Consider the following 26,884-nt stretch of genomic DNA (forward strand, 5'->3'; position numbering starts at 1 on the left):
CTTCTAAAGTTTTTAAGAATTCAAAGAATTGATTAATCCTGAATTGAGGAGATAAAATAGTATTTCTGTAGCGCAACAGTTCAAACCTCTAACTAAAACCACAGTCTCAATGGAAAATGAGGGGTGCATCCCTCCCATAAAACTAATGATCTTCCGGCTCTAAACTTACCGTATTTCCAGAGAACAGTTTGCTATTTAGATGTAATCCTCACATTTATTTGTATTTAATTCTCATTCATGTGTTTCAAGCTGTGCATCTGCTTACAAACATTTGTTGCTAGTATCCACTGCTAATTCTTTGGAACAGACACTGGCTCTCCATACACATCTAGGGACAATTTAAGAAGTAAATATTCATTTATACTATGACCTAGGTAGTGGCTGCTGAAGCTGCGTTGCTGTGCGGCCGTTGTCAGAACGGGCAGGATGAACGGGGGTCCCACTGGCAAACTCATGATTTGCACATCTCGGGGATCAATACCGTGTTCTCAGAGAAGGACACTTGCTACCTATTAGGATACACAAACTTTGCTAGGGGGAGAAATGTTCCTTTAATGATAATCATCAACAGATGCACATGGTTTTGAGGTTTTTATGTGCAGACCCAAACAAAAGGAGATAGGCTCCTTTTAATGGGCAGAATACCAGCTTTTTTTCAATGAAAAATGAAAGTTTTTTTTATCTAAGATTGAAAATCAACAGTGACAACCACTAAGACAAGATGAAGAATCTGAATTGATCGTGTAAGAACTAGTGACGAAGGTTCACCTCTGCAAAACAGAAAGGAGAAAAAAAGCCTAACCAAAGAAGCTGCAAAACTAGCCAGCTGTAACAATTCACAGTGGCATACTAACATTTTCTGTATTCTCCATAAAATAATAGTAGAGAGAAAGAAGAGTTAAAAACCACTATGATTTTCAAAGTACCTTCATTTCTAGGGCAGTCTTGCCAGTGGTGATAGCAGGAGAGAAGGCGGCAGGAACAGGGCTATGAACGTTATCTAATGTCACAGGCCGAGTGACAATTTCTTTGCAGAGAGCCCTGATCAGAGCAATCAAACCGAACTAAGGACACGAACCTCCCAAACTAACCTCCAACATAGACTCAGGATTTCCCATAGCTCATGAAACCACTGTCTCACTCCGATTTGTAACTGGGTATTTTACAACTGCTTATTCTTCACACTTACCATCCAGAATTCCTCCAAATAGATGATGCGGTGACTGCAATGAGAATTCACTACTTTGGTTTTCTGAGATTCCTGCAATACTATTCTGATGCTTTGACAAACAATACCTTATTACTTATATAGTACTACAGGTATCATGATTCATAGATATATTTACTGCATTCTGACCTACAGGTACTACATATTTTCTCTTGACACAGGTAATTTGCGCAACTGTGCCATAAATACTTACAAAGTGACTCCTATTTTACATCTACCCACACCAAACTTTCATCGGGGAACACTCTTGTTACCAGCTTATGTTAAAGGAGCTACTTCAATCCTCATTATCTTAAAGCACAGCTGCTGAATCACTAGTAAATGAGAGACAAAGGTACCGATCCGTAGGGCTTGACCATATTTTACAAGGAAGGGGTCTGAGAAAAGCCACCTTTCACAATGGTACAAATGCCACGTGGGGTTAAAAGACACAGGCACGAGGAATCTCTGTGCTGTGCACATCACACAGGCTGGAGATGAAATAATTCCTTTGTGGTCAGGCTGCTCTCAAACTTAAAGGAAAAGTGATATGGTTGCCTGGTAAGGAGGGAGGGCTGGGGTGGGGGGGGGAGAAAGAGAAAATGTCTTGAAATTCCAAAGCCTATTGAAGTCATCAAAAGAGAAAGGTTTAAGTAGCAGCAAATAGCTTTTCACCCCTAGATCACTGGATTCATGTCTGCCGCAATGTAATGAAGGCCAGATTAAAACCCTTGGAAAGTAGGTGCTCCCATGAGGATGGCGTCCGTTCCATCACGCACAGCCACGAGGGACACTGACTGCAGCAGTGGCTTGCTGAAGGCCAAGTGCCCATGAGACTCAACGGTGTTTGTGTCTAACCCGGGCTATAAAGGCCTTGGGCAAGGTTCTGTCATTTCACTGGTGTCTGGAAGCACCTCTGGCACCTCCTATTCAGTGCAAATACATATTTTTTTTACATTATTTCTCCTCTTAACTTATCTCTTAGGTCAGGCTTGAGCCAGCGGAGCGCAGTGTAATGAGCTTTCATCGTACCTGAAAAACACAAGCTGAAAACAGATGCCCTATACCCCTGTATACTTTGCCCCAAACTTGGAAACTGTTTAATTAACTTAAAGATCCAACAATGGGTGAATAAACTGAGGAAATACAGATTAAAGGAATTATAGAGGAATTTAGCATTTGGAAGGAAGTATAACAGGTTTAGATGAAGCTAGATCAAATAGTAGAAATGAAAGGATTAAAACATTTGAGAGCGCTTTTGAAAAATAAAGTACGCACAACAATTCTGCACTTGCAGGCAAATAAAAGAAACGGCATGTAGAATCATGCCTGAAAGATTAAAACTTCTGGTGGCAGCTTTAGAGACTTCAGTCAGTTGCATTTTAACAGGCAGCCAAGTTATCCAGGGAGACAAGTCGTGTGACAGAGTATCTAAGGCACTAAAAGCACCCCTCGAGAAATACAGTTTGAAGCCCCTAAAGGCCAGGTCCCCCGCTGAGAAAGCTAAATAAATACACGAGAGCAGTAAGAAAATGACCCATTTAAGCGCACAGCGGTTACTCTGACAACTGCAACCCAGCGTCAGAACAGCAAAGCTGGGTCAAAAGGTGATCACTTACAAGTTGTATCCCATCCAGGAAACAGCTTAATTCACAGGCAGTTAAATTCTACCTTCCGTTGAAGAAAAATAAATGCTGGCCTGAATGCGTCTGCTTACTCCGTTTTGTTTCCATTGCCAGACTCAAGTCCGCCTGCACAACAGCATTACATTTAAGGCAAGTGCGCCAAGAATCGCTGATGTGGACACAGAAAGTTGCTTCCCTTCTACCCAAGTATCTACAACATGGTGCAGAAATCCACGTTGGTGCTGCTTTCATAACGCAGGTGTAGGGCATCTACCCCTCGGGGACCACGAGCCCAGCCCAGCCAGACAATTCATCCATCCGTCTGTCCATCCCCGACTGTCCGCTCCTCCCAGACAGATGAGGGACCTGCTGACACCTACAATAACTACCTCCGGGAAGCAGCTGGGGAAGCGCAGCAGGGACAGTCTCTCTGCAGCGCAGGGGCACCGGTACAGCCACCAAATGCCCCAGCAGAATGGTTTGGCACCACTATAAGGATTTCTGACCCTATTCCAAACAGTTTGTTTATCCAGGCTATTTGCAGTGCGCCTGACCACTACTGGTAAACGTTGAGCTATTTTCACAGACAGGGAAAACAGTGGATTACCTGAGAAAAGGAGGAGGGGTATTATTTCACACAGAAAAAAAGAAGTTTCCACATGCTGTGTCTCTGGAAACAACTTAGCTGGTAACTTGAACCTTCATTCTTATTCCAACAGCAGTCAGCCCAGATCCACCAAAAAAACCCCAAACCCTCCTTTAAGGTTACCAAATTTAAAGCCTTGGTAGTTCAACTTGGATGTATTTACAATAACCGTACTGGGGTAGTTATCCTGCTGAACTCAGCTCCTCAGCAATTCTGCTGCTTTAAAGCAGAGAAAGGAGCAACAACAAAGTATTTCGCCCAAGCTGCTGGACTGTGGTGCCGACTTTGCCTTAAGTAGTATTCATGTTTCCAGAGCTCCTGAATCCATTTCTTCTACATCTGCTCCTACCACCTGCAGCAGCACTAGCACACCTTGTCCTTGACACCCATGAACCTACTTGCTCCTCTTTACAGTGAAAGAGGGGGAAGGTTTCTGGAGTGGCTCAGCAGCGCTGTGAATACCCAAAGGAAATGAAGCAGCTCAAGGAGCGCTTCTCCACAGAAACCTGCAACAGCAATTTGAACTCTGCTATGAAAGACAAAAGCAGTTTCTTGGCTATCTGGCAATAGTTATTTTTCAGATTTGGTCACTCTCATGGGTATTAAAATCAATACCTAAACTGTAGAAATCAAAACAGGGCAAAAACCAAAACCTGTTTCTTCGGCAGCTCCAAAACCAAGCAAACGTTCTCACTTCTCTCCAGCAAAATTTTAAAAATGATGATTCAGATCCCTCTTGATCTTAATTTGTAATATAATTTGACAAAACAACGGTAAAATAATTTTCATTTCTAGTAAAAGAGATTTAAAGTTCAACATTAAAAACTTACTTCTTAAAAACCTATCAACTTTGGCTTTTCCAACCAGCCTTTTGCTTGCTGCCAGCACAGCGCCAGCGGGCTCTTGTGAGATGCTTTTGGGAAAAGTATGCATTAAGGAACAAAAACGTTCTTCACACATCGGCTCCGATGCTGGGCACAACAAATCCTCGCCCACATGTTCTCTGTTAAACACTCGCTATGTACCAAGAAAGTAATTTAATAAGGATGTTTCTAAAAGAGAACAAGGGGTCTGATGTCCTGCACATCAGGGAGACTTCTCTTGCTCAGGCTGACGTCCGTGGTAATTCTTATCTCCCATTTGTGCCAATCCCACTGTGCCAAGACAAACGAAACTCAGCTCTTCTACAGCATGTGCTGAGTAAAGGTGCCAGTGAAGCATAACGCCGCATGTCATCTACACAACTGGGAAGAAACAAGCAGCGTAAAACCAGTGCTAAGGCTTATCCTTAGCTAACTAATAAAACTCCAAAGCTTCTTAAAGTTCCTCAAAGTTGTTTAACCAGCATCAAGGAATCACCTTTTAATTAGCAACTTTTAAATAGAATGAAGATTAATCATAACAATAGCCTTACAAACTAGGCAAACACCACTGCACCTTGGGAAACCAAGGCAGAAAGGTTGCGTGATGCGTCCCAACAGAGAGCAAGTCACGGCAGAGCCCAGCTTTAAATCAGGGCTGGCAGGGGAATTCTAGCAGAGCCTGCAGCACTGGTTTAAAACTTCACCACCTACAGCTGTCCTCCCCATTCCTCCCCCAGAGGTTATTTTTCTCTCCTTCAGCAGAAGGAAGTGTGTCACCACATCAGAGCCATCCGAGTTCAGCCTGGCACACTACCTTAAATCACTGATCAAAGTAGGTCTGTACTAAGGTGCCAAAACTATTAATTACAAAGGCCAGAACACGGGTGTAAGTTCTTCTCTTCAGGCCAGTAGTAGCTTCTGTCCTAAGGCAAATATAGTCATGTCAAACCACTCTGATTTTCAGAATACAAGCTTCAGAGCCCAATTTTTGCTTATCTCCCACAGTATATATATTTTACCCAGTATGACTTGCAAGAGCTGGATTCCATTCTTGACTTCACGCACACAATATCTTTACTATCTCAGCAAGGTAAAGAAATCTACCTAGCATTCTTTAAGCCCAGAATGTGACTGGATGAGAAGCACAAGCTGCAGGATTTTCTTCCTGAGAAAATACAAGTCTTTTCTCATTCTGGAACCTGCGCCTGCCACGAGCTGGAGATCTGATCTCACCCACGGCACTCACAAAAATTGCCAGTTACAATCTCTGCAAACTCACTCTTACAGAATTCTGTTTGAAGACCACCTCACCTTCTCCTTTTCCTTCAAGCCTGTGGGATTACTGTGAAGGCTTTCCAGATGATTATTGACTCTTGCATCAATTTTCTTATCACTGTTTGACTGACAGACAGGGGACAAAAAAAAAAAAGTTCTTCCTATGGTGATCTGTTCCTAGTCCCCTAATTTGAGGGCAATATAAACTTCGAGGCCTACCGTTTCCAAGCAGAAGGCAATCCTATCACTTTCTAGCATTATTTATGGTCTCAAAAGCACAGTAAATAGCTCACAGACTGACTGGGTGGGTTTCATTCTTAAACAGCTTATGAAGTAAATAATACACAACAGAAATGGGAAATTTACTGATTAGAATTAAATTCATTCCCTCACCTGTTTGCTTTGTAACTCAGAAGGCACAGGCCTTATCCTTCTGATCATATTATCATCTCAATCATAAATCACAACCTTTTTCTTCCTGTTGTTCTGAACATTCTGTGTAAGCACTTCAGAGCAAGGCCAATTCCATGCAAGCTCCAGAAAGCATCATACGTATCCTTTTGGCTGAGATTAGTCATTAACGACAACCTTTCACTTATGACTTATGACTAGAATCTCTTCAAGGGAAGGATAAATCAGGCTTCCCTTGGTGAAGTACAGTACCATGAAAACATGTAAAAACAGTCAAAAAGCTATTTTCATTACATAAATAGTAATGAGATACGTAAGGTCAAGAGAATTTAGAAAAAGCATAGGAGAAAAAAAAAAACACCTACAAATGTCCCCTTTTCCCCCCCTCGCCTCAATCTCTTCAGCAAAGATCTATTCAACAGCTGCAATAACGATCACTGCACAAATCAATAATCCTGCCGAAGCCACGGGAAAGTACAGTTTATCAGCTGTTCAGTAAGGGAGGCAGAAACACAAGGATGCAGCAGCTCTTCTCCTGCCAAAAGAGCGTGGTACGCAGAGGAAATGTGACAGCTTTGAAGAATCCCACTGCAAAACGTGTTCCCTTTAAGTGTATAGGGTAAGATTTTGTGCTTAGGCACGTTACCCACCAGGCTTTCTTCCCTTCAGTAATGGAACTAGTTTCCCACTGATACAACCATATATATACTGGCAATACACTGTTGCCAGAAGCAGCACGTCCTTTACAAAGGGAAGTCGGGATTTGTTTTGTTGTTGCCATTTGTGACTGGTCTGACAGTCTGTGTCTATGAGGCCTCCTAAGGCAGACTGGCTTCAGCACTTGCAGTCTCTCAATTTATTTCTGAACAAGCAGCAGTAATACGTTTGGGGCTGCTCCTCACGTGTTAATCTTCCCAAAAGCCAAAGGGGAGTAGGAGTGAAAGAAAGAATGAGATAAACTAAGATAAATAACAACAATAATCCTAGCATTTCCACCTGCAGGAGCACAAAGGGCAGAAACTGGCCATTTGACTTCACAGTATCCTTTTAAACACAAGTCTTCTCATTTTACTAGCAAGATATCTCTTTGCATTCTTTGCCATGGTTTTTACTGCAAGGTCTGCTCCCAGAATTTGCAGAAAAAGAAAAAACCCCAACAAAACCCATAGGAGCAGAAGGATTCATCTGAGGATGCTAAAGTTGCTGGTTCATGTCATTGCGAGGATGCTGTCAGTCATCTTAAAGGGCAATCAGAGGAGCTTCCTGATGATTGAAGAAGAGCCAAATGTGATGCTTACCTTCAAGAAGGCCAAAGAGGAAGACATGGGGATCCACAGGATGTTCAGCCTAACCTCAGTCCCAAAGAAAATATGGAGCAAATCCTTTTGGAATCCATTTCAGCACTTCAAATAAGAGGAGGTGATTGAAAAGAGTCAGCATAGATCTAGTAGGGGCAAACAACAGTTTGCATTAATTAACAGCTGGCTAGAAAGCAGCTTTGCAGGAAAACTACTAGTGGACCTCCGAGACAAGCAGCTGAACCCAACTCAGCAGAGTGCTCTGGCAGTGATCAAAGCCACCAGTGTACTGGTATCAGTACGAGCACAACCAGCACACTGAGGGATGTGATCACTCCCCTCTATTTTGGCATGAGACCGAATTCGGAGTACTGCATCTGATTTTGGGCTCCCCAGTTCCTGAACGATTTACTGGACTGACATACTTGGAGCAAGTCCAGCAGAGGACAATCGAGGCGCTCGGGGGCTGAAGCACATACATTATGAAGAGAAGCTGAGACATATGGTTTCTTCAGCCTCAAATGCAATTTAGTTGATGTCTTTTAACTGTCCAACGAGTAAAGACTTATAGAGAACTACTTATAGAAAAAACAGAGCTGGACTCTACTCAGAACTGTATAGCAAAATGCTACAGGCAACAGATATAAGTTGTGGAAAGAAAAATACCAATCAAACATAAGGAAAAAAATATAATCTACACAATGACATGGCCAAAGGCTGGAACAGGTGCCCAGAGAGGCTGTAAAATCTCCCTTCTTGGAGATGTTCAAAACTTGACCAGACAAGACCCTGGGCAGCCTAATTTAACTTTGGTTGACCCTGTTTTCAGTAGGGAGTTGGACAAGATGACCTTCAAAAGTTCTAACTTCTATTATTCAGTGATTCTAACTGAGGCACAGGGACAATAAATTATTTGAACTCTACTTGTGGTCTTAATCATGTTAACCCTAAATTTTAAACTCAGCATCTCTGGGTTATTTATTCCATTCCCTAACTGCTGGGGAATCCCCACGTGGTATTAGGGTTAGGTAGGTTTTCTGCCTTCTTGCACAAGTTAAATTATAAATTAAAAAAATGCAGTGTTGCACTCATATTATCCAGTGGCACTCCAAGCAAAATGTGCAAAGTCCAAGTCTGTGGCTATGTCTGTTACTCATATCCAACACTCAAAATGAATTTATTCATTACTCACTAATGTATCACTTGCTGACAGTCTCAGTCCAGTTCCCAGGGGACAGAGTTATACCCACAGACCTTCAAAGCAGGTATTAGACAGCTTTTTCCACAAAGGCACTAAAGTGAACGAATACGGAGTCTCTACTAGGCATCTTATCCTGGCTTTCAGTCTTTCTGAAACAACAGGTTCAGGCATAAACAGCAGACTCCAAGGCTGTCAGTCCTACACTTTTATGAGCACTTTTTTCTATTTCTTTATTAATGCAGTGTCTGAGTCAAGAACATACAATACCAGAATAGTAATAGCCTCAAATTCTAGGTCCCTTTGCAAATCAATTCATACCAACACATTTTCTCATCTAAGACATTTAAGCATTTGGAGCCTCTTGCACATGGAACAGCAGCTGAGGTCCCCAAGGAACATCTCAAACTGCTTTCACTTTCTGGAATAATACCACAGACAAAAGTAAACAAAAATAATACCATCCATCTGAAGCATGAGGCAGCATTATATTCAGGAAGGAGCCTGTAATTATAATGAGAATCAGATAAGGCTAATAAAAAAATAGATTGACACAATAAACATGACAAAGCACAAGGAGTTCACGCTCCTCTCCTTAACTTCGTAAATGATTTACTCTAAGTCAATAGGAGCAGCCAAGTTGAGGAAAGAGCCTGCTTTCCAAGCTGGCTCGCTGTTTCAATATTATCATAATATAAAACAATCTTCCAACTCCTTGTCTGAGATTACAAACCAGCAATCAGGCAGCATGGACGTGAGACACAACTGAGGTCAAGTTCATACTAGAAAGGCGTTTGGATGTAGTCTGAATGACCCTGAACAAGAGCCTTTACAGCTTCTGTACTTCGGTTCTATTACCTGTAAACTGCGGGCAATGAAGCAGCATGAAACTTCATACATAAACTCGGCAATTTTATTACAGTAGGTCCAGCAGCACTGAAGGAATGGATGAGGCTGTCAGAACATCCCATTGCAATTTACAGCTGCTGTCTCCCCTTCACCTGTGGTGCACTTCACTAAAGAACTTCGTTTCACCTTCTTGGAAACGTCTGAAGCACACTGGGAGGCTGCTATTATGTCCCATAAGTTTTCTCTTCTTCAGTGTGAACAAACTCAGCTGTCTCAGCCTCTCTTCATGGATCATGTCATCCAGCCCAAGCATCTTGATGATTCTCCCCTGAGCTCAATCAAATTTATCAACATTTTTCTTGTACTGTGGTCCCCAAAACTAGATGTGGTATTCCAGATAAAGTCTAAGGAATATCCGGTTAAGAGAATAATCACTTCCCTCAATCTACCGGTCATGTTTCTGTTGATACTGCCCAAACATCTGTTGTCCTTCATTGATGGCACACCGCTAACTTATGCTTAGCCTGTCCTCTAAAAAGGTCCCTGGATCTTTTTCAGTACAGCTGCTCTCCTCCCAGTCGATCCCCAGCTTGTACCACAGCAGGGTGTTAGCCCATCCCGTGTGCAGGATTTACTGCTTGTTCTTGGTGAATTTAGTAAGATTCATATGAGCACATCCCTCTGGCCAGCTGATGTCCTCAGAAAGGCAGCCCTGTTCTGGAGAACACTCCTTAGTTCATTACGGTCCACCAACTCGAGGATGGTGCATTCTGTCTCCACCTCCAGGGCACTGAGAAAGACTTTAGGCAAACGTCTGACCAACTACACCCGTAACTGGCCTCCGGGTAGAGTACAAACCATTAACAACTACTCTTTGAGTCTAATGATCTAATCATTTTTTTCACCCATCTACTAGTCCACCTATCTACATCATAACATCCCAAATTGGATGCAAGGATGCTGTGGGTGTCTGTATCAAGAGACTTCCTAAAGACAAGGTACAGGATATCAACCGCTCTCTCCTCACCCACAGTTACATCATAGTCACATCATTCCTGATAACTTCACAGTTAGAACAAACTCAACATTCCTAATAGAGGAACAGTGCTAGAAAAAGTATTCATGAAGAAAAAGTATTAGGACAGATCCTAGTCCTACTATATTTCCATGTAAGGCGATGGGCACTGAAAGCACACAGCACCTTGGACAATCCAACAGTTACTAGAAATGTGGCAAAACTACAAGCATTAGATTTAGCCTGGCAAAAATATGCAATATTCTAATGCTCATTGGGAAGGCATTCGGAAAGAGAGACTGACCCCCCCACACAAGTCATAGGAGAGGGAAAATTACACTCAGTTTCCAAGAGTAATACAGGAGGAAACAAAGATCAATGAGGTTTGGCTTATATGTCAGTGGCTGTGATACTGTTCTACGTAGTACAAGAAGAAATCTGTCCACAAATACAAGAATAGCCAGCGTGCCTACACTGTCAAATCAAAGCTTAGTAACTTGTCTCCAGCTGAGACCAACAGCTGATGCTTAGAGTATAAAAACAGGGCAAGTATGCAGTGTTCCTGCCTTGAACACTCCCCTAACCTAAAGGAATTTGCAGCATAGGCGTTCCTAGAAATAGAAAGGTAACTTTGCAAAATTACTTTGTCTGATCAAATTTAACACACATAAATCTTTTGTTTACAACTGCAACAATGAGTTCCAAACTTCATTGGTATATTGCATAAAAAAACCCTCCTTTGGTTCATTTTGAATCTATTTCTTGACAATAATTTCTACTTATTGTCTCACGCAATTTCAGATTTCAAAGAACTCTAGTGATTCTTCTTCAGTGTGGAAAAGAGAAGACTAAAATTACAGTCTGCTCAGCTGTTTCCCAAAGGGATGTGGTTCCAAACCCCCGTTTCTAGATGCCTTTTCTAGTTGTGCTGCAACAGGACCAGAACCTCAGTCAGTACTAAAGATGAAGCCACAGTTTTACAGTGTGGCACAAGTTTTTATTTTCTTTCTTGCACTTTTGCTAATAATTCCTAACATTCAATTTTCTTTCTTGCCTGCTACTGACCTGCGTGCTGAAAGTCTTCATGAGGCCATCTGTGATTACTTCATGATCTCTTTATTTAGTGAAAAATGCTAGTTCAGAGACCAATACCATTCATGTAAGGCTCACTTGCATCACTTTGTATTTATTGACACCAGCACTGCGCTTGTATGCTTTGCAGGCCTGTCACGGAACATATGTGAATAGCAACTTTTAGCAACCTGACATGAGCACAGCCACAGTGCTTAAGTGGGAGGAGAAACAGCCCAAAATGAAAAATAAAAACAATAATAGTCCCACTGAAACAAACTTCCATTTCTCTTTTTCTATAAAAAGAAATACAGTTTTGTCTCAGTAACAATTGATACCCAAAATTGTTGTTATGGTCTGGAAATTATGATAGTTTGGTTTTACAATTCCATATGGCCCTGCTACTCTGGAAATTAAAGGGTTAAGCAGGAATGGTGGGGGGGTTTGCATGGATTAACCAGAGTTTTCTGGAGGAGACACTATCAGTGAATGGTTCTCCTTCAATACATAAAGTTGTGTCAACTGACAAGAGAATACAACAGCCTGCAGTGTGACTACGCAAAGGCAAGGCGAGGTGCCCTGCACACCAGGGCACGGGTGCTGCTGGAGAACTGGGGGGATCCCAGTGCTCCCACACCGAGCTCAGCCGGGAGGAGTGAGCCCCAGCTGCCGGGGTGACTCTGGTTGGCGCACACACACACACACACACGTGTGCGCAGACGTTTTCTGCAGACTGTCTTGCCTTTTTGTTCCTGGCAAACCGGAGCAGCTCGGGAAATATTTGCGGGTCTGGCTATTTAAGCAGGAGCAGCCTAGCAGGGAGCACGCAACCATCGCCCAAGACTGGCTCATGCTGCTGGAGGAAGAAAATCGTTTCCATAATAACTGTTTTGCAGCGTACCAGCTACGCTTTCTATAGCATTTTGCCACCCAGCTGAATTACAAAAAAGAAGGGCAAACATGCTATTCTCACACCTTTTTTTTCCCCCAAGCCATATTGACACATGGACTCTGCGACAAAATGAATGCTACTGAAGCCCAAAAATATCTGCACTGAATATAAATATATTATGAAATAGCTTTTAAACTCTGCCCTAAAGCACTTTCTGATTGGCTGCCAATGATGTCACACATCCATAAAGCCCAATAAAACGCATGGGTTAACAAGTCTCATTCCTGTGTATGAACCGCGCGCAGCAGGAGTGTGGGGACTCCGGGATCCAGGCGAGACTGGGGGGACCCTCCCATCGCTCCGGCAGTTAAAATCCCACCACCTCAGGCTTCCAGATCAAGCAAGCTGCACTGACCTTAACGCTCCTTAACTAAGCACTGTTCACGTGCGAGAGAAGCCTTCCTAAAGGATGCAGTAGATCACTGTCAGTTTTTAGGTATTAAAGATACACTCATGCATATTCCGAGCAATTAGTTTGGTCTTATCCGGCAGTTATGACCTTACATTTTGAGTCAAAGGTGACCTAAGTACGTTATCCTTTCCAAACAGGAACTTGACCTTCAGTCCTGTTCAATAAACTGTTACTCCAGTGAGTAATGTATTTTACAAAAGCCCTAACAAAACTGAAATCTGCAATTATAGAAAACTCAAAAACTAACGCTAGAAACATCAACTAAGCCTTTAAACCATACAATTTGGCACCAATTGCTCAAATAGTAAAATACGTTAACTCTTTCTGTGCACTCATGCTTACAGGTTGCCTGACAAGGAATACTGGTTTGCAGGTTTAGGCAGTTTCGACAAACGGAGCATTCTGTGCAGAGAGAAATTTGCTGTGTGAAATACTAAGCGTGTGTGATACTCAATTACCAGCAACCAATATTTGTTTCTTACTATGAATACAATTCTTGGAGCTGGCTTAGTTTCAAATGTTATTAGGTAGATAGCATGTGGTGTTGTAGTAAGAAGTCTTACGCATGAACTGAAAATATACTGAATTTGATCACCCTATTCTAGGCAGTTTTGCTGCCAAATGTGGGCTAATTTATATATAGCAGCCTATTTAATAGTTTGCACTCGTACTTCCAAAGCAAGCACAGAAGCAGACCACATAGAAATATGAAAACTTTTCCTGATTTGCTACATAAAACTTTATTTGTTTTTCAAATCCTTGTCTAAGGTTTAGGAACATTCAATAGACATTAAACTGCAAACCATGCAGTTCAAATATGGAGCTGCTCTCAGGTACCACTGCAATGCCCAAAGCATTATCACAATGTAAGAGAAAAGGCTGCGTATTGCTCTCTGCTGTTGTTCCTTCTGCCTCTCTTCTCAGTTTCATATTAAGGGCAAAAATGCTAAAATCAGTCAAAGGAAAAAAACACACAAGCTCAATGTCTAGAAACCTCATGCTTTCCTCGATTACTCCTAAAGGATCCCTTTACCACCGAACCTCAGCACATACCATCAAATATTCCAAGTGGAACAAATTCATTAACTTGTAAACACTACTTAACTAACTGCAAGCCAGTGCCAGAAACCTAGAGCACTGTTAAATCAACTCCAAGCAGGCACTGCATTTCATGTGTTAATACTTGCCATCTGCTCATGTTGCATTTTTTACCACAAGAAAAAAATGTGACTGCTGAGTAAAGACACTTAAAAAAAAAAAAAAAAAAAAAAAAGAAGGAAATAAGAGAAACCTGGCCCCACTTAGCCACAGACTATGGGCTTATTTTTATTATTTTTTTTTTGCACACATACTCACTCTCTGTCTCTCTACCAAAAACAGAAGAACGGATGTAAAATAGCCTTTTTAGCTATTACTGCCTTATAATAGCTACATTAGGAAATCTTAAAGAAAAGAGAAAGTGCCTGTGCATGTTTGGTACTCCAGACAGCCAGAAATTTGCCTCAGGGAGAAACACTTTGTAAGAGAGGTGGGGGCAGGGGAACATGCTGGTAGAGGGAGCGTGCAAGGGAACCACAGCGTGTGCGCCTGTGCCTGCATGTGCGCATTTGTCTTGGAGCCTCTGGAAATGAAATGCTCGTCGCTACGGCTCCTAGAGGCTCCAGCACAGCAAAGCACCTTTCCTGCAACACCACCATTACATCACCCACAAAACTGCCTGCCAGGCAGAGAAAATGGCCCAGCCAGGAAGGGATGGATACCAGCAGATGGAACATTTCTCCACCTTGCTAAACGCGCCATTTTTAAACTTTTTTTTTTTTTACAAAAATTAGCTTTAAAAGAAAAAAAAAAAACTCCTAACTTCTTACCCCCTTGAATACTAAAGGTGATCAACATTTTGTCCCAAAAACTTAGGCCTGTGACTTAGAGGATGACAAGACACGATGATAAACTTTGTTTTAGTTTTGGCCAAAATGGTATTTCATCTGATATTCAGTGTGCTTCTAGTAATAATCTTAAAGAACACACAAGCATTTCAGTAATGCAAGTGAAAAGGAATTTGCTGTGGCCACCAGGTCACCGAGGAATAAATATTTCTGAAGTTATGTGCCATGAAGTTCTGCTTAGCTGTTGCCAAGAAAAAAAAAAAAAGAAAAAAATTTGCAAGATCTTCATTTGTGCCTTTTACCAAGTGTCATGTTTTACATGGGTGCTTATAAAGAAAGCATCTGATGGACCACTTTGGTGCGTGACACCTACCATTAGTATGTCAGATACCCATCTAGATCAGCAGGTCCTGATCTAGATGGGCAAATTCTAAAGGAAGATTCTTTACAGAAGCTGTCAGGGAGAGGAGCACATCCAGTGATGGTGCGTGAAGTGGAAACCTACCCACTGGAAGCTGGACAAAACCTTTTCACAAAAGTCACTGCACAGCAACGGTGCACGAACACTGGCTCCAATATATGCCCCAGTTGTAATGATAAAGTCAGTGCATGAAACTTGAAATTGTGACTTCTGGCTAAAGGTCTCTCAGCCATTTCCTATTACTAGTCCACAGAACTATTTTGCCTTCATAAAACTACAGCATGGTGCAATTTGTCTGGATGATGCCTTTCTTTGGGTGTACTCCCAATGTTACCTACCGTGATCTGATTTTGGCAAAACTTTATTAGCTGCTGGGGTCCTATTCCCATTGACTAGAAACAGTAAAAAAAAAAAAAAAAAAAAAAACAATTAAAATAGCATGTGTGTAAAAAAAATGTCAGCCTATGTCGCACACAACTGAAAAAGGACACTAACAGGATATATTCATGCCACAAATACTTGAACACAAGGCATTCTTTATAGTGAAAAAACCCTCATCTGGTCCCAGATCCTTCATACTTAAAACTCATGCCTTTTTACTTCCACCCCAGATCTTTCACCAGATCTTTGTCTCCACAAAGGAGCCCAGGTGTTTCTTGAATTCACTGAGCATTTCCAACACTTAACTCATTCTCACATTAATGAAACCCATATGTTTAAGTATTAGTGTCCTCAGTTCCTTCCTTACTGCCCTTTTCCTGAGATTTGAATTCATTTTGTGAGTAGCTTTCTCTGTACTAAAAAAAGTTGCACAGATATCATTAACATCTTTAATAATTTTGACGACTACTGTGAAATTGCTTATTTACTTGAGACAGTTTCGATGCTAGGAAACAAAGATATGCGTCTCTCCTGTTACAACATTCAAGTTCCTATTTTCAAAAGTATATTGGACCAAGATTACCCCTTTTACAGGTACCCATTTAAGAGCTACTTCAAGAATTAATGTGGCAGACTTCAGACATTAAATGGAAAGCTCAAAGAGAGAACAGCTTGCATTAAGAGAGCTGCAGTGATTTTCAACCCCAGTTAGGCTTCTCTGCCTCTTGTCTGGTGTCCCTCCCCACTGCAGAAGTGGTGGCTAAACTGCCTCAGTTAATAATTCAACATATGTAAGAAAATGAAACTTTGGTTTCACTTTACTTCAACATATCAACAAAAGATCCAGACACTGCCGTCTTCTTCACACAGGCTTGGCACCCACTTCACCTATTGGACTCCTAGTTATTCCTTTTTCCTCATTATTGCCTCGTAATACGGGTATTTATTCTAAATGCATTTAACAGCTACACATGCTCCTAGATGACACGCAACTCTTTAAATAAAGGTCCCAAACAAAATCCAAGTGGAGGAAGTATGAACAACGACCAAGATGAGCAGTCATCAGGAAAATGAGTCATGGAGAAGGGCAGTAGAATGCCCCAGGAGACTTCCATACGTAACAGTCTCACATGGAAAAGTCAGAGGCACTGGAAATGAATTGACAAAACACTTTTAAAAAGTGATGAGTGTCCCAAGTAGGAACATCTATGTGGCAGCACAAGGAGATGGAGGAAAGAAGAGAGGAAGGGGGGAGTTAACTGCCACCTGTGTGCAGCCGGGGAGGGCGGCAATAATCTCCATGGGCAGACAGTGCCACAGGGCGAGAATAAGACTCCGGCTTTATTTGGGGCAAGAAAGCAGAATGCACATTTGTCAGAGTGCGCCTGTGTAAAAATCATAACACCTTCTGACTGACCTACCTTACCCAGGGCATTTTGGAGGAGAACAAGCAGTTTAGTAACAGCCATGTGGCCTTTAGCAGCACCACAGTCACTTGTCGAAAGGGAGAGAAGAAAAAGTTTCTACAGTATCTGACTCTTCACTTCACCTCTCACCTCGTACACAGATTATCTCAAGTACTTTAGTGAAAGCTAAGATTCAGACTAATTTCACAAACAACACTATTTTGTGGATCACTTTGCATGAGAGTTGATAGCTATACAAATACCTATGGTTAACTTTATTTGATAGTATTTATACAGGGTCAAGATCTTTATTTCCCAGACAGCCTTCATATTTCATTCATCTTAATCTATAAATGTACTTCCAGAAAAAGTCAACCTGATTTACAATAAGGGTGATTTATATGAGAGTTGCTCCTCTTTAAGTATCACTTTAGGATACTGTGAAAATCCACAAGCTATAACGCATTCCATATTATAAAAGCCAAATCAGAATAAAAATTCCTTTCCAAAACTCCCTCATGCCAACTTCATCCAAATTTTAACATAGAGATTACTCTGTGTGAAATATCTGGAGTGAGAATTTTTCTATTTAAACCTTTTACTAGCTCATAGTATCTTCTTGGGTCTTGTACCAGTTTATCCAGTTATGGATCCTCTGTTCACCTGTTCTTTTTTAATCCTTTAGAAAAGGACTTCAGGTGGAAAGCAGAAGTGCTACAATAGTTCAGCAAAGAAGTTTCATCCAAAGAGAGTCTTCTACTCCAAGGTTCTGTGGATGCTTCAATGCAGTGCCAGGCCATACTGTAGATTTATGGTACAACCATAATAAAGTAATTTTTTTTCTCTATGCCTCCAATTCCCGTCAGCAAGATGGTGCGTGTCTTTCCTTTTGCCCATTTGTCTGGTGTGTTTACCCAGAAAGCAGTTTGTGCCTGGAACTGCCGTCAACCACCTGCTTCAAGATTTAGCACCCTGATCTCAGTTAAGCCATCCAACCCCCACTATAAATTATGAAAAAAAAAATAATAAAGTAAAATGTTCGTAAACATAAAATCACTTTAAAGGGCAACTTTTTTTTGGTGCAGAATTAAAAATAGGAACAAAATAAACAAAGACATTTTTGCTTTTGTCACACTGAGACCACAATTTCTACAGACATTCCTCTGATGAGACACCATTACAAAAGTATATATTACATGGTTACAGAAATAAGTGGTGGAGCATACCATGCTGTGGAGACAATAATCCACAGAAATATGGTAGAACAAAGTTCCCAACGAGCTCACCACAACTATGGCTAGCAAGAACGTAATTTCTCAATGTATTACAACGCATTTGAAATGTTCAACCCTAACATCATCTAACCTGCAGTACGCTTCTGCAGCTCAGCTAGAATTTAAGATGTAGCTGGTAGAGCATAAACTGAGAAAACCAGTATAACCAAAAGAAACCCTGAAACAAGGAAAACAGTCATCCTTTTTTAGTAAGAGAATTCTAACATTTTGGAAAATGTGGTTAATTTTGCTTAACACCAGATGTGTAAATGGCACACCTGTAACAAAGAAACAGGGATGTTGTGAGAAAAATCCAGACAATTCTGCTAAGAAATGGACCTAACAGCACCCTTCACAACGTGCTCCTCTGCTGGCCCTGGGGCATTCATGCCAGAGACACAGCAGCCAAGTTTTAGCTTTTATTATTTTATTGCTTTTGTTTCTTAAGAATCGACGGCAGCACAGGTTTATGAATAGGAACCCTGAACCACGGGGATTGTGAAGCGTTAAGTATTTTACACGCATTGTTTTGTAACGATGAGTGCACACAATCCTGTTTGACAATGGATATAAGGGCACAGAGCCTCATATGGGAGACAGAAATGCAAGTAGAAACAGAAAATCTGATACAACCGAAGACATCCTATATTGCCCAGAAGACAGGCCAGCGCAGAACTGCAATGTATAACATGCAAATGCTTAAATCAATAGTGCGAGCAGGAGCCACTGCTTGCTGCATTCCTTACAGGAACAGCCAACAGGAACATGAGAAAAGGGGAGGGTGAAGAGACATTTACCAATTATTTCACTGGCGCCAGCTAAAATCTTTTCTGTAACTAATTCACTTAAACTCTGCACAGAGCAATGTTATGTAAAACATTTCTAAGAGAAGATTTTTTTCTTGCCTTTCAAGAGCAAGCATCAAAGCCTAGTAAACCCTGTACTGCAGAATATATTTAAAGCTCAACAATACTAACCAATAGAGCCACTGAAACTGCACTCTGGAGGAGGAGCTCTCTACACGCAGAGGCTGGGTTTCTATTTTCTGGCACAGATTATACCAGCTTACAGAAAGGCAGTATTTCACAAATCTTTACATATGTAGCCAGAAGCTTTTGTCAGTGAAACGCAATTATAGCTTAAAAACAATTTCTGTGATAGAAAAGAGATGAGAGCACTAATGAAGGTGGCTTTCTGACAAATCAAGTCTTTCCTAACTGTTTTTATTCATTCATTTGATTTCAATACTGGAATTTTGCAACAGGAATTGGCTCGGTCTCTTTCAAAACATAAAGGGCCTAATCCCTTCCCATCAGGGAACAGGAAGTCAGAAGCCAATCTTAGCACTGATTAAAAAAAAGAATCGGAATTGTTATTTTAACTTCTTTGTTGCACATAAGCTAGATATATTTTTTTTCCGCTACCATTTCAGCATGATGGCTCGATTAAAAGCTGATGTCTCCCCTAAGTGGCATCTATTTAGTACAAGAGACCCTTTGCACCAACTGCTCTCTGCAGAGCAGCAACTACACTACAGTTTCTCCCCATCACTATATATGTAACTCAGAACACAAATCCTTATTTATGTGCCACTCTGCTGTCCTGCTTTGGACAGTCCAACAATGACATCTGTAGTGTAAAGGCTTTTTCACAACTGCTGTAGGGGCATTCAAACAAAATCGGTTCAAGTGGGAACAGGCAGTATTTTGTACTTTGACTTCTGTTCCTGCACACTTGAAAACTGCCTGCTGCACCCCACCAGCCAGGCTCCCACTTCTCCCCCAGCCTTCCCTAATGCTCTCAATACAGGGGTGCCTGCACGTGTACATTCCTACTCCTGCCTGCAGTGTTCAAGCCCCAGCACTCTCAATCTGCTCCTCCAAATCGGTCCCGCTTGATGTCCAAGCACAGCACTGCAGCCTCTCTCAAGCTCTTCCACTCTATGCCAGACTCGGCAAACTAGCAAGAAATTCTTGCTTAACTTCAAGAATTGTGTAGGCTCCCTCAAAGAAGCAGGCGAAAGAGGGATAAAGCCACGGGTAGCTGAAATCTTGACTTCTGGGCTTGCTGCATCTCCTCCCTTGAATCTTTCCATTTTGAACTGTTATCTTTCCCAACACAGAACCAGTGGGACTTCTCTGGGGCTCCCAAACCAGTTAATGAATCAGTCCAAATCAGAACGGAACTGGATGAACTTCAAGCATAGCTGCAAGTAAAATAAGCTGAACCTAAAGTTCTTAACATTACGTATTTAAGTATGTGTCAGGTTGTTTTTATTTTCTCCAATACTAAAAAGATGGCTGGTAGTATTCAACACTTGAAAATTAATGAGTTTTAAATATGAACATAGTACACCCTCAGTTTTGAAATACTCTGCTCTATTTTGTCTCTTCACATCTTTCCCATCTGGTATGTTTTAGTAATAATTTAACAAATATTTTTCTTCAAGGCTGTCAGAAAAATCTCATAGCATTTTGGAAACACTAAACATTATCTTGTGAGGTAAATTAGGACATAAAGAAGTAGCATGACATATATGTGATCACACATTGTCACTGGCAAAGACAGTAACAGAAATCCCAATATGTGCTGCTTTGGAGTCTTCAAGAAAAGAAATTGGTAATGTATAGAAAACAGCGAAGCTGAAACCGACATCAAGTTACATTTGAAGGACCATCTGCAAAAGTTAAACAAATGCAAAATCTCAATATAGGAAACATTTCTTCTTCCAGTGATATATTTTTGTATAAGATTTATTTATGAAAATTCAAACCCAGCTAGCTGTCTTCTACATTAAGCAAAACCTTAACTCTACGTAGCTCCTTAGTCCTCCTGAGCTTCCTTCTCTCAGAGAATGAATCTACTACTACTATGGAGACTGCAGCCAGAAGTCCATGTCCACTTCCACACCTTACACTGGTAACCACAGAAAAAAACCCCTGTTAAGTCCATGTCTCTTTCCTAGATACTTTAGTCAGTGTAACTCATCAGTAACTTTTGCTCATTACTGAGCTCAGATGAACTAATAAAGTAGCACACAGAATGCTTCATATCCCGTTATCAATTTCCCAGTTCAATTTGTCAGAATTCACCCCAGGTGTCAGGAAAAACCATTAGCCAGCACCTTAGCAAAGACAAGATAGCAAACCTCACGTCAGATAAGCAGCTGCTGTCTAGAGATTATAATATTAGTAGAAAGAAAGACAATAAAAAGCCTCCAAAAAAAGAGATAAATCTAACAAACATGCACCTTTTTCTTGATACCATCAGCATGAGATTTTTTGGAGGTTATGATTTTATAAGCCTTTCCCTGCAACTATACGAGCGTTAAAACTTACTCTAAAAGTAAATATTCGTCAAGATTCTCAGTCAATGACATTGAAAGAAAATTTCTGGCTTTAAGAAAATGACAGATATCACAAGATGCATGACAAAACAGCAAGAGTTGGTGACATTCAGTTTTCTTCCATTGGAAAAGATACTAGTCGGGTTTTTTTTAAACTCTACATGCTGAAGTTTTCTACAATAGATTTCCTGTCCTTTCTCTAAGATTGCTGAACCCCAGTCAGCCAGGGCACAGATAACGTCTTCGGATAAAAGATTTGAAATCACAGTTCAAGCTTTACAGAAGAAAAGCTTTTCTTCCACAGAGCCGCAAACTTCACAAGAGAAAGTTATTTCCTCTGTTCTGTTCCCTCAGGAGGTGTTATATTCTTATAACCTGTCAGACTTACACCGTCATATTTGTAATTTATATTTAGTATAAGGTCATTTCTTTTCAGACCAACCTGGATATTCCGAACACAAAAAGTGAATTCTGATTACTCATTTTTCTCCCACAGATTAGACACCTTTCCCTGTGTCATTATGCGCTGGAGTCTGTCCGAAATAACTTTCTGAATACCCAAAAAACACAGACAAAAATAAAAAAGACAAACATTACAGAATTTAGCTGCACTTTGAAACATAATTACAAAACAATGAGAATGAGATTTTCCTTACATTTAAAATAGCATGCATGTTTAATTAGAAGAGGAAAAAACAGTTGAAATACATATAGATGGACATACTCCACTCTACTCAGAGAGAGGGGAACTCAAACTTTTTTTACCCAGTCTGATCAGACTATGGAGAGAGACACATCAGTTACTATCATTTCAGAACAAGTTAAACTCACCTACAAAAATGGTCAGAACAGTTCTAATTTTCAAATGGCAAAAGATGCCAAAAGGGCATCTCTGCAATGATATCCTACATAAGAGGGGAAAAGGGGTGGACAACTAGAAAGAAACAGATTTGGAGAGAGTACAGAAACTTGGGTAGTTGGCACGGATCTTATTAGGTTTCAGACAACAGTCAAACCAAAAGGAAAGTTGCTGCAGAAATTCAAACTCCATTTATGTCCTTAAATAATTCAATCCTTTCCTGTATACTTCTACTAGAAGTAGTCCCTTACCAGCACAGAGCAGAATGGAGCCAGAATTTACAGTGAGAACCATGGTGTAAAAATTATTAACAAGTAGTTGCACTGCATTATTCAAAGGTCCATGCAGCCAAATAATCCCTCTTAAGTGGTGACCAGTTGAAGGGGTTGCCTAGGGAAAGGTTTAAAGGGCAAAAACACAAGCTTACTCCCCAGTCTTCAAGAATTTGTGGCTGAAGGATGGATATTTTGTTTAATACCCATTGCTGGATTTTTTTTTCCCCATGAATTTGTCTGATTGCTTTGGGGATATATAACATCCTGTGGACATAAATTCTCTGGCATATTAATACATTGTGTAAAGTTAAGTACCTCCCCTTTTGTATTGTGAACCTGCTTGCTGATCATTTCATTGGATGTCCCTGGTTCTTGAGTTATGGGAGGGAGTGAATAATCATTCTCTATTCACCTGCTGCACATACAGAATGACTTCATGAATCTCTATCCTGTGCTGTCCTGTCCTCCCTCAGGCTGAATCTTTGTCTGTTTAGAAATTCCTGTGAGAGAACTTTTCCTTATCTGTGCTCATCCTCGTTACCTCTCTTACCATGCTTTCTAGAGGTACTATTTTGGGGGGAAAGGATGGGAGGGAGGGATAAGATCTGTACAGTAGGAAGCTACAGCATTCCCTATTTATTTTTCCTCTTTTGTTCACGAATATTATAATTCCAAGATGTCTGCAAGCAGGAATACACAGTTACACAGTATTTCAATTTTTTTCTTTGTAATGATAAGGAAAAAAATCCTGAAAACCCTATATGTCTTCAAGCCCAACTCAAGCCAGCTACTGAGTAAATAGTCTGGCCTTTTCCACATTCTTATTGGCGTCCCAGTTATACAACACTATTTGTATAGGCAGACCAACCGTGTAAAACTTCCAGCTTTGATATATTTTCCAGACTGGGTATCTGCTGCAGCTTTAACATGTTTGGAAAGTTTTAGGGAACAAAATCAAGCCAATTCAGGTAATGAAATTAGGGAAAAGTATGTGTTGCTTAGCTCTTTTGAAAAGCTCCAATGCCTTCATAAGCTACAGCAGAGATTTTAAATTGGCAGTACACTGCCCTCCTATCAGGGACGTATTTTCCCATTCCTATGAAAATATTACTAAATCTGGCCAAGTTACGACTCTTTACTGAGTCTATATAAACTGTGGTTTTCTAAAGATTCACTAGAGTTTGACAGCTGAAGATGAAATCAGTATGCACCATCTCCTGTCTGCACCTCTGTTAACCAGATTGAATATTCATTATTCTCTTTAAGCAGTTAAGGTCTGTCCTGGATCTGCAGAAACGGAACTGGACTTTTCCTGCAACTGAAGCTTACAGCAGTTGCTATGACACGAGACAAAAATTTGGAGCGGTTCAGCTGTACGTACAGGATCACCAATACCTGTCCATTTTTGCCTACCAGGTATTATGAATCCTGGCGCTGAAGAAAATGAGGAGGGAAACATAATGGTGAAAATACAGAAGGATACAGAAGGAACAAAAGAAGGCAGGAAGGTAGTTGAGACTAGAACAAGGATCCTGATGGAGATATGCTAAGACTGAAAACATGGTAGATTCACATCGAGATGGAGAGGGAGGAATGGAAGGGATGAGTTCAGAAAAGGCTAACTAGAGATTGTGATGAATTGCTGTGGAAATGACAGATTCAGAGAATGACCTGGGAGCTTAGAGAAGGAAAGTAGAGTGTAGAGGTAAGTGGCATGAAGACACTATTGGAAAAGAACTAGGACAGAAAGGACGAAGACTATGTAAATTTTCCTCGAGTCCACATCAGATCTCATTATCTCTGACTCTCAAGATTCTTCCTCTATCAGCAAATATCGCTAAAACTCACTGAAAGAGTTCTCATCCCCCTCTAGTGCTCATCCACAGACCCTATAAAGGAATAACTGACATAAAAACAAAGACTAAATAGAAAGAACAATCTATGCTTATGTCTCTCACTGCAAGATGATGTATAACAAGCTTCCTGTTTGCATATACATATACAGAGAAGATCCTTTCATTCAGGAGCAAAATGTAGAAAATTGAATTGCAAAAATTACTACTGGAACTATTCAATGCCTAAGTAGCAACACTTCAGAAAAAGAAAATTATGTAAATTTTTAAAAAACGTAGAAAAATTCCCTTTACAGAAGCAAACTATACCTAGTTCTTTTATATCACTTAAAATTAATAATTAAACATGCTGTAAAGCCACATTTGATATAGCAAGGGTATTTAACATCACTTTCCTATCTGCTGGGAGCAGCTTTAAAAATACTCACATTTTTAAATGAAGAGACAGTTACACACTGAAATAATTTGCAAACGGTATTAAGAACGGTACCGCAGCTCTTCTCTGCTTCAAGCACTTGCTCTTCTAGGAGGGAAATACGGTGGCAACCATTTTAACAAATGCCTGTGGAGAGAGGAAAAACATCTAATGAAAATTAAAAGCACCTGTGCTGGGTTTCAACATTATCCGAACTAGAGATCAGAAGTCAAAGTAAAAGCTCAGCAAGATTTCAGAGTGCAGTATTGCTAATAAAAATATCCAAGGGGTGCATACTCAGGAGTAGACTACAGATGTTTACAGCCATGAGAAGAACCACCGGTCATGACCTACAGCTAATTTTTCTCCTTACCTAAGGGCAGACTTTTGCTCCCTTTACAGCATAGAGTGTGTAGGCACTTACTATCTAAAGGTCTGGCAACATTTCAGCAGTGAGGTGAAAAGCTCTTCAGAACCTGCAAAGACACTGCTACTACTGGTGGGAGCGAGAAAGTGGCCAAAGTGGTAGGAGGGATGAGACAGCAGAGGAAGAGATAAGGACAGGTGACTTTTAGCTAAAAAAGGTCAGGAATTATTGACCTAAAACACACATGTGTTCAGTTTCAGTTGAAATTTGAGCCATAACGAAAGACAGCTAGAAAGACCACAGTATTTATTTGTGAAAATACAGAACAGTTTGTAAAGAATCTTCATACTCTCTATTAAGCATTAAGCTTCACTTTTTTTTTTTTTTTTTGAGAAGTTGAGCACTGCCCATTTTAGGGATGGGGAAGGTGAGGTAAATTAATTGCCCAAAACATACCAGTAGCAACATCAAAATTAAAACCCAGCAGATTCCCATCCTACATAACCATTACACAACAGTCCCCCTCTTTTCTACTCTTGGGAGTACAAGTTAATTTCTTCCTTGAAAATCCCCATGGATGCTAAGCTTTAAATTTAAAAGTTCTAATTAAAACATTAACTACTGCTCAAATTGCCAATTTAATCTTGTGCTCTCAGATTACTGCCATTACAGCTGGTAACGTTAGGGAGAAAAACTGATTCCTAGCCAATCAAGGTATCATCCTCCCCTGATAACCAAAAAAAAGCCTCTCAATGACATTCTGCTGCATTATTCAGGGGCAGCCTGGCAAAGACTGGTGTTTTCTTCATATTCCAAATTACTGTGTCCCTACAGTTGTAGTAAGTGAACGGGGTCAGGAAGGTTGGTGGGTTTTTTCCCCCTGTATTAGAGCGGAAAAAAGTAATAAGGAGCCCTGTTGCTTACCATACTTTTGGCACAAGTAATTGCTTAGAGTTTTAATTTTATTTTCCTGTTCAAAGGCAAGAACATCCCCCCCAACACTCTCCCCAAAATCCCAACCACCTATAAGCATGGAATTTGCAAAAAGAACTAAATCGGTGAGACACTTCCAGAAACAGTTGGTTTGGAACCTGATTCACTTAGATTTCACAGTCCCAGCTTAAGTATACATTCAAGTGTGGCCAAATTGTCAAGTATGGTGAGACCCCGCTCGCTATTTCTTGGACTGGGGTACTCAGTTCTGAAAATTAGACAGGTTCTAAACAAGTTAACAGTTGACTCCCACTTTTGTTCTAAAATGCCTTTCCTCAGTTTCCTGTCTGAAGCTTTCTCCTGGTGTGGTGGAAGTCCATAATACACGAAGCAGTTCGATAAGTCTGTTACCAAATGTAAGTGTAAAAATACAAACTACAAGAAATTAATTGCATTTAACGAAAACTTGCTGAGAGCTAAGTCAATTGTCCTGTCCCTCCCAGAGTCATAAACCTTACCAGAGGCTATCACTTTGTACAGAGGCAGAGCTTGAAGCTTAAGCACTGCCTATCTGGATTTAATGCCACAAACACTTGGTTTCTTTCGCTTTGAGTCAGTTAAAACTGACTTTAAACATTACACAATT

At 40.7% G+C, this 26,884-nt stretch overlaps 1 long non-coding RNA gene across 5 annotated transcripts in view; it reads right to left on the reverse strand.

Annotated features, from left to right (window-relative positions):
- LOC134522333 (uncharacterized) overlaps positions 1-26,884 on the reverse strand; it is a 42,836-nt gene that overhangs the window by 984 nt on the left and 14,968 nt on the right. For all 5 annotated transcript variants that reach the window (XR_010073040.1, XR_010073037.1, XR_010073039.1 and 2 more), the window contains one exon: positions 24,952-25,085. This is a non-coding gene — a long non-coding RNA (uncharacterized LOC134522333). The remainder of the gene's footprint in view (positions 1-24,951; positions 25,086-26,884) is intronic.

Source organism: Chroicocephalus ridibundus, chromosome 12, assembly GCF_963924245.1.
Source record: "Chroicocephalus ridibundus chromosome 12, bChrRid1.1, whole genome shotgun sequence".
Lineage (NCBI taxonomy): Eukaryota > Metazoa > Chordata > Aves > Charadriiformes > Laridae > Chroicocephalus > Chroicocephalus ridibundus.